Source organism: Buteo buteo, chromosome Z (genome assembly GCF_964188355.1).
Source record: "Buteo buteo chromosome Z, bButBut1.hap1.1, whole genome shotgun sequence".
NCBI lineage: Eukaryota > Metazoa > Chordata > Aves > Accipitriformes > Accipitridae > Buteo > Buteo buteo.
In genome coordinates this window covers 22,488,658-22,497,157 of record NC_134204.1, presented here as the reverse complement: position 1 = coordinate 22,497,157, position 8,500 = coordinate 22,488,658, and positions in this window count along the sequence as shown.

Sequence of the window (8,500 nt, the reverse complement as noted above, 5' to 3'; positions counted from 1 at the left end):
TTTTCTTGACAGTATCATTGAATCCTTCGAACAGCAGCCCATGAGGAGCAAGGCAGAGCCCTGCAGCACTGGGAGGACAAGGCACTGTCAGCAAGGAAACACAGGAAAGTCCCCTCTGCACCAGCTGCACCATCTTTCATCAGCCCTACGTGGAGCACCCAGGCTGTCGCTACCTGCCAGCAAACCCCAGGGTGTCTCTTGTTGCGTGCACCCTCCGGCGAGAAGCTACGTCGCGGTTTGCCATCAGCCACATCCCTAGCAGTGGCTGTACCCGAGGCAGAGTACTCGAGCTGTTGGCATCTACCCTTTCTGCGCTTGCAGGAAAGGGTGTCATGTCAGCATCACACCACGACACCTGCCACAGGGGCTTTGGGCAACGTGGGCGTGCGGGAATCAAATCAAACACAGAGGCTAGAGAGGCTTACATTTGTTGGTCAACGAGGCCTTTGCAGAGATGGACTGATGTTCAGCCTGAGTGCCCCAGAGGCACAGACATTCCCTGATGCCCGTTGGGAGCCATAGCCGGTCCTTCAGTGACAATGCACACACACCTTCACCATGTGTGAAAGCCAGGCTGGAAAGAGCTGGAGCTCTTTTGGCACCCGTGTCCACCCAGACAAGCGCAGCCATACTGAGCTGAGTCAGGGCTTCCCTCCAGCATCAGTTTCTCCCCCCGAGATGATGGTGGGTGCGTGCTAGTTGCCTCTTTGCTGAACAAGCCAGCAAAGCGGGCTCCTGGCAAGAAGCCCATCTCCCCGGTGACCCACCTTCTGCATGCTTGCTGTCATGGGGTAGCTAGACACCCAAGCTGTGGGCTTCGTGCCATTAGACATAGCTGTACGACTGTACGCAGCAGCGTGCCTCCTGCCATGTACCCTGAGGTGCCAAGTGGGGCCCTCATTAGTTTACAAGGGATTGCTGTTGCAAAACATGTCAGCATCAGCGCTCTCCCCAGCACAGTTTTCATTGCTTCTTTCTTGCTTTGATGTGTCTCGAAGCCTAACATGAAAAAAATCAAAGAACAAATTGTCACTCACTGTAAGAGCAGGAGGGCTTTTGGGCTGTCTAGTCTCCTCTGAATAGCATAGACTGCTATGTTTCCTCCAGATTTGTTTCAAGTCTGGACCGATACACCCAAGCTGACGGCGCCTGGTACCTAGAATGGGAGGTTTGCAGTGTCCACTGTGCCCTACGGCTGGGGACTGATCAGCTGAGCCGCTCCCTGCAGGAAGGCCACGCTCTCCAGCTGCTACCGCCGATCGAGTCATTCCTCTGCACCTGAATCGCAGCTCTTGTGACCAGCGTGAACCTGAGCTTGCAAGACAAACTGATCTTCCCAGGCACTGGACGAGCTGCTCCAAGTCCCACGGCAGCACCAGCCATTCCTGAGCCTTACATCTGTCATCCTGGAGCAAGTCTTTGTGTATGTGGCAAACGGTCACGATGCTGTAATTTCCTTTCTGGGCCCTTGTAGTTATTGTTGTACATGTCCTGTTTTTCATAATTATGTGATAGCTGGGTCAGTTGGAACCCCAGTAATCAACAGCAGAGCGGAATATAGCAGGTCTGACACAGAAGGAATCCAGTAATGAGATTTGTGCATTCAGGGTTTAATTGTTTAGCATTCTTTGTCCAGTGCTCATATGATTTTCTTCCGTTATACAATGGTTATCTTCATAGAATAGATTAGATTTCTATCAGACAAAAATGACTTAGTCTATAATTAACCACTAAAATGTATATATTATCTCCATATCCACATGTATACAGACACAACAAACGGCTTGACAAAAAGGATGCAAAGTGCACTGTGTTTTCCATTACATATGCCACTGAAAATACTACAGGAAAATGTATTCCCATGGTACTGTGAGTGAAATGAAAGACAATGGCACAGAAAAGAATAATGAACAAAAAACGCCTGCTGAGGTATGCTAAAACACAAAATGTAAGAGACTGATACCAGCCAAAACAAAATTCTGAAAGTAAAAACTTACAGAAAAATTTGGACAAAAACTTTACCCCACATATATATTTTTAGCATGAAAACCTGAAAAAAATGCACCATAAAAAAAAAGCCTGTTGTATACAAGGCCAACTAGAGCCCCCGTTGCTGTCATAATCGCAGAGCAGAGCAGTTGTGTACAAAAAAATATAGAGAGGACACCCCTGCATCCCATAGGGTCCAATGTCCAAATATCTGCCTGCTTATAATTACAGTGCTTGGGAAAAAAAATATGTTGCAGAATGAAAGAGGGGAAAAAAAAAATTTCACTGGATATTTTTCTCCTATTGTGTGTGGCTCATTTGAATGATAGTGTACTGTGGTTTGTAGCAGAAGAATTTGTGCCTGGAATAATGAATTGTCTCCTAGCATAAAATACCTATGCTCACCTTCAGCATCCATTGCGAAAAAGATGCTAAATATTGTAGTGATATACTGCAGCAGCAGAAAATTTCATATTAATTGTATCATGTAATACAAAAGGCCCTGTTGGCATTGTCTGTGACACTGCTGTAGAGCTACTGAGTTTTTCATTGTCAGTGTTGGTAACTTTTACTGAATTCAAATGTAAATACTATAAATAAATTCCAAATTAAAATATGCCAGGAAATCCTCTCTCCTTTAGAAAAAGAAAGCTGATATTTAAGTCTGAAACCAGCTGTTTTCTTCCTAAGATCTTCTCATAGGGTATACAAACAGCTTACCACAGACTAAGTTGAGATGTGAACAAACAGGTTACTGTTGACTGCTCTGGGTAGCCACCCATGGGGATGGTCTTACTCCAGGACAGATGTACACCACTGCCTCTCTCCCCCCTCAGGGAAAGAGTTGCTCCACATGCACCATGGGCGAGAGCATACTCACAGTCTGTAATCAAGAAACAGCTGACGTGGTCTATCTGCATGCCCAGAATTACTTCACAAGAACTTTGTGCTGGAACCGTATTCCAGGCAGAGATTTACCCTGGCGCCACAGGGGATTTAATTTCTCCTTTTGTTCCCTGTCTATTGCCCCTTCCCCCTGCCCTCCCCCTCATCAGTGTGCTGGTGATTCCCGTATGAGACTGTATCTTCTTTCTAATTCCCCAGTTTCAGACACACACAGAAGGTGAGCACAGTACTGGTGACATGAGGACCATGCTGTTGCAGGGGAGGAAGAGGTGGGAAGGAAAGGTGCTAACACTTCTTCCTGGATGAAGATGCGTGCCACCAGCCTTTCCCCTCACATGATCTATCATGCAAGGGCACCCCTAGTATATCGTTCAAAACAAAGTGTGCTTGCATCAACACACGTGCCTTCACAATCTACACAGAGTTAAGTTAAACCCAGTGTGACAATAGGTATCTAATATACTCAATATAGATTTTAAAAAGCAGAGGTGAAGATAAATCACTTAAAGCAGTCACATCCCTCCCTGACATTGTAGGGCTGTTCCTTACAGTTTAGAGCTGAAAAGCACCAAATTATGGGCTTCACACACATTCTTGGCATATTGTTATACTTTCACAGGCAGGAAATATTTTTCTAATCTTCATCTAAATTTACTCAAGCTGCTGTTCCCACACTGGTGATAACAAATCTTTGGAAACTAGTACTCTGCAATAACTGCTTTGCAGATTTCCCCCTCCAAACTGCAGGCCTGGATTGCGGTGACGGAAAGATCCCTCTTTAGAAGTGTGCCAGCACTGCAGGGACATTACTGTTGCAATCAGTGCCGAGACCGGCTGCTTGTGCAGACATACGTGGGCAAGGCAGTCAGACAGTAGTTTGACTTGGGTGTAGCCAGCAGGATGTTACAGCAACATGAAGCTCAACACAGGCAGAAAGCCTGACTGAGAGCATGGGTTAACGGTGAGGCTCACAGCTAACCTGGTTAGCATTCCTGGTTTTTGCAGTCACTCTGCTTGTTTCATCCAATCTGATCTGAATTGGTCAAAGATGGCACAGATATATTCAAAACTAGAATGTATTGAAGGAATGCCCTTAGGAAGGAGGAGAGCCTCTTCCAAATCTGACACTGATATTTTTCTGGTGAGAGAAAGGACAGTGATGAGAAAAATAGAGGAAAAAAAAGTTTTTATTGCTTCAGTTAAAAAAAACACCACAATGAAACATTGCAATTTTTCGGTGTTTCACTCTTGTTTTCCCTTCTTTCCAATATATCATAGCTATTTTGAACTAGAAGATAGAATACAGTTACAAATAAGAGAAAAATTTTCTTTGCAACTTTTGCCTTTTAGAAAACAGGTATTTCTCTGTTCTTTATATGCCTTGTTTTAATGTCTATTTGATTTTTAAAAAGCTTTTGAAAAGGGAAGTAGGCTTTTGGAGGGTTGATATTAAGGATTCCCTTTCTAGTCTCACACTTTCATGGTTGTTAACCCTGAGAGAATGACCTTCCAAGTTTCATTAATGGCTGTCCTTCAACAGGCTAAAGTGCGGGTAAAATTCTACTTAGCCTTAAACTCTGCCAGTCTCTCTCCATGTTAAAGGTACAAAGAAAGGATAGACCATGCCTTCATAATTTTCTCTAAATAAACTGGAATAACTTCAAAGTTTTGTTTGGGTTTTTTTCCCCTCAAGCTTAAAATTATTGATGTCCTCCAAAGAGGAACCTAATGTGGAGATGTTGCAAAAGAACACTTTTGTTTAGGAAACAAACTCTGGGCGTAGAGAGATGAGATATTTTTCTGCACTTTTCTAGAGGACTCATGGATCCTTTCTGGTTTTCTGTGGCTTTCTTGAAGATTGCTGTCGTAGTCTGTTCAGTCCCAGGCTGAGCTGCTCCAAGCAAGGACAATTGCCAGAGCTCCTCAGGATACCACATTTTCCAAGAGGACCTGCTGTCCTCAGTTTTAGTGACAAAGCAGCTGAGAATTGGCTCTCCAGAATTGGCCATGGGAGTTCTTGCTCAAATTCCTGGGACACCAATGCCCTAAGAGCCCTATGATTAAAGGCAGAAGTATAGGTTTATTCCAAAACACCAGGCTGCTCCCCTCAGACCCCTTTCTCCCTCCGTAATAATCCAAACTCCCTTCCCACAGCTGTAGCTCCTCAAACAAAATAGTACTGGCCAGAACTGTTTCACTAACGAACCCCAAAGATGAAGGTCACACCTACTGTATAATGCCAAATCAGAATACAATTTACAGACACAAAATCTTCATTAAGCCACTTGGCAGCCAGTTCTTCATTTTGACATGCCTTTTACAGGCATGGACGTAAAAGATGACATGATGACTGTAGAACTGCAGCCGGTGACAACACATGTTCAGATAACAGCCATGTTCTCTTGCAGCAGTAAAAAGTCAGAGGGTTGGGGGGGGGGGGGGGGGGCAGAAATCATCCAGCCTTTCCCATCCAGATTTGTGGTTCTAGTAAAAGCACAACCTGATCCAGATTTCTGAAGTGTTTTGAGTAAAACTTAACAGCTATACAGCCACAGTACTTTGGAACTCTGTAAGGACTAAAGTTAAAGAAAGTGTCATTCATGTTCCAACCCAACATCCCAAAAGTTTGATGGTTTGCACAAAGAGAACCTGGATGCTCCAAAACACTTATGATTTCAGATCATCAAAACCTCAGAAAAACAAAACATCATCAACCTGCCTCTTGTATTTTTCCAATAAAAATAAAAGTGTGTATCAATGCTGAATACCAGCAGATTGTGCAGACTGAAAAGGAAAACCATTAGGACAGACCTGGACTTCAGAGCTGTTTGGAAATAGTAACTCAGCAGGGTAGACAACAAGGGTTATAAATCCATTTACTACATCTTTTAGATCAATTTCTTTCTGACTTCTTGTACAACATTTCAAACCTGATGAAGCCGCAAGGCATTCTTCTCCTATGGTGCCTTTAGAATAAACCACTCAATCGTCAGAAAACATTGCGTATTTTCTTTCACAGACACAACTTGTGACTGATGTTTTAAGCACTATTAAAGCTAAGGAGCTGAATGCTGGAAATAAAACAGTAAGATCTTTCACAAGTTCCTTCCTTTCTCTTCATACTGTTGTTTTTGGCTTACTTTCAAATGAATGACTGATTCAATTTCTTGTTACTGTTCTTTCTCCCACTGTCAAATCTTAATTGCAAGCCAGCAACACATTGGCTGCATGGACAAAATTAAAATTGCAGTCAAAAATCAATAAAAGCATGTACAACATTTTACTACAATTTACTTACCTGTGTTTGGCTTTATGACAAGTTACGGTTTGGCAAATCATCTTACCATGGTCTAGTTTTTCTTCCTTAAATATAAATTCACTGTTATTCCCCACTGCCCTTCAGTAACATTCCTAAGGTTTTGCCTTGCATCAAGCAGGGACATTTTAAAAACAACAGGGAAATTTGCTACTACAGCTATGAGGTTTAGTCCCTCTCCTCTAGATCATAACGTGGGAAATAAAATTCCAAGAAGGTGTTATTTTTATCTCAGCAGTTCAGGGTTTTTTACCCATATGATTACTTCGATGGGTACCTTAAGGGAAGAAAGAGTTATCGTTCTGCTCTATTTAAATATGTGCTACAGCTCAGAATAAAACCACCAAATGTGTGTAAAGCTGTAACATCCCCAAGTTGATATAAATGAGTACCTATCTTGCCTGCAAGAATTGATTCAGCTTATAACCTATGTGTTGCCATTAATTCAAGGCTAATCTACAGACAAAGGTCTCAACACAAAAGTAATGTGAGGTGGGGATATAGGCTAGAGTCTGTGTACCCACAGCTCATCAGCCGTGGCTGGGGTCACCATGTGCTGCAGGCCCCAGACAGGTGCCATGCTGTTGGTGCCCAGCACCACAGCTGATTCTCAGCCAACCGAGGTCAGCTCCAGAGGCGTCAACATGGAAAATGAAAGTTACTCAGAAGGTGACTTTGCAGTGAAAGGGTAGCCTCCGGGTGAAGCTTACGTAGTCTGGCAACTTTTTCGTCACTTTGAATGATGCCTACCATCCACCACAGATTGCTGGACTTGGATTACTGTTGCTAGCACACAGTAAATTCATGTTACATAGACCCACAGGTTTTCTGAACAGCTGCTGCTGTTCTTCACTAGAGCTGGGTCAGCTTCTATTGAACAATGCATTTAATTTGGTCCCTCTTATTACATCTACACACAGATTTCAGTGTTTTCATTATTTAGAATTATTCACTGAATAATGCATGGTAACATCTTGCAGACTGTGTACGTACTTGTTAATGCTGTGCCACGGTTATTGCTTGCTCACTAGTTGGACCGTGTGATTGGTCACTGAAGCCAAACAGTATTTTTTCTCCCCAGACCAAGAAGCATTTTCTAGTTGCATGTTTTAAAAATGAGAACAATCAGTCAAATGCACTTTTTCACCAATACCTATAGCATTTCCAATTCCTTTGTACATTCCCAAGAGAATAAATTTTGTGTGTTCATGTGTGCAGTCAATAAAACGTGAAACAAAACTGCAAATGTAAATGAATAAGTAAAGTCAGCTCTTAGCCCAGCGGGCAGAATACTTAGCTAGGAAATGGGAAATCTGTATTCAGCTTCGTTCTCAGCCTGAAGGCATGCAGTCAGATACCCTCAGCTCCTGCAGGGCCATCCTTCCTCAGTTGAGTCCTCCAGGTAGGGACACACCTCACCCTTCATTTTGAAAGTTTCCCTTTCACCAGTCAAAATGTTGAATTTCCTGAAGCCAGAACACAGGGGAGAAAAGAAAAAGGAAAAAAAAACCCCACCAAAACACAAAACAAAAAACCCAAACAAACCTCAAGAAAATCTGATTTTGCAACCTTGTAGCCTGGCTGTTGGGAGAAGGTAGCCCTGACCCAAGGCCCTTTTCTGGAGAAACCCTCTAAAATGCAGCAAGGGCAATGACAGAAGGTAGCACTGGCACGGTGAAAAACATCTTCCAAGCAGCAAGGCCTGCTCACCCAGCACCAGGGTGGTCACTGTCCTCTGGGTCCTGAGGGGATGGGGAGCACCCCGGGGTACAGCTCTGATGCAGGCACCGGTGAGGAGCAGGAATGGAGAAGGACACCCAGCTTCGTGTCCCCTGCCGGTTGGCTCTGGGTTTCTGCCTAGCTGGTATTGGAAATTTGGGGGTTACCCTCTGGAGCTGTGTTACCCTTCCCATCGATTGCACAGGTCCTGTTTTGACCTCTGAACCACCCTGCTCGTGTTGGGCACCTGGAATTTTAGACAGTGCAAGGTCTACAAGGGAAGTCCGAAGCAGATGCTCTGAATCCGGCCCCTTGTTCCTAATTTCAACTATTTGTGTCCCACTAATCCTGGAAGTTATTCTGCTGTGTCACTCCTCACCACCAGAGAGGAGGTGCAGTACATTGCAGGGCCTCTGGAAGAGCTGACAAACTTCGCTTCCCTCCAGCTCTCTGTGTGCCGTGGCCCTGAGTGAATTGAAGGCACAGGGACAGGGCAGGAGACAGGGGAGGACCTCCGAGGCCAGGCCCAAGGAAAGGCATGAGATGGTCCTTCACATTTCCAATGAAAAA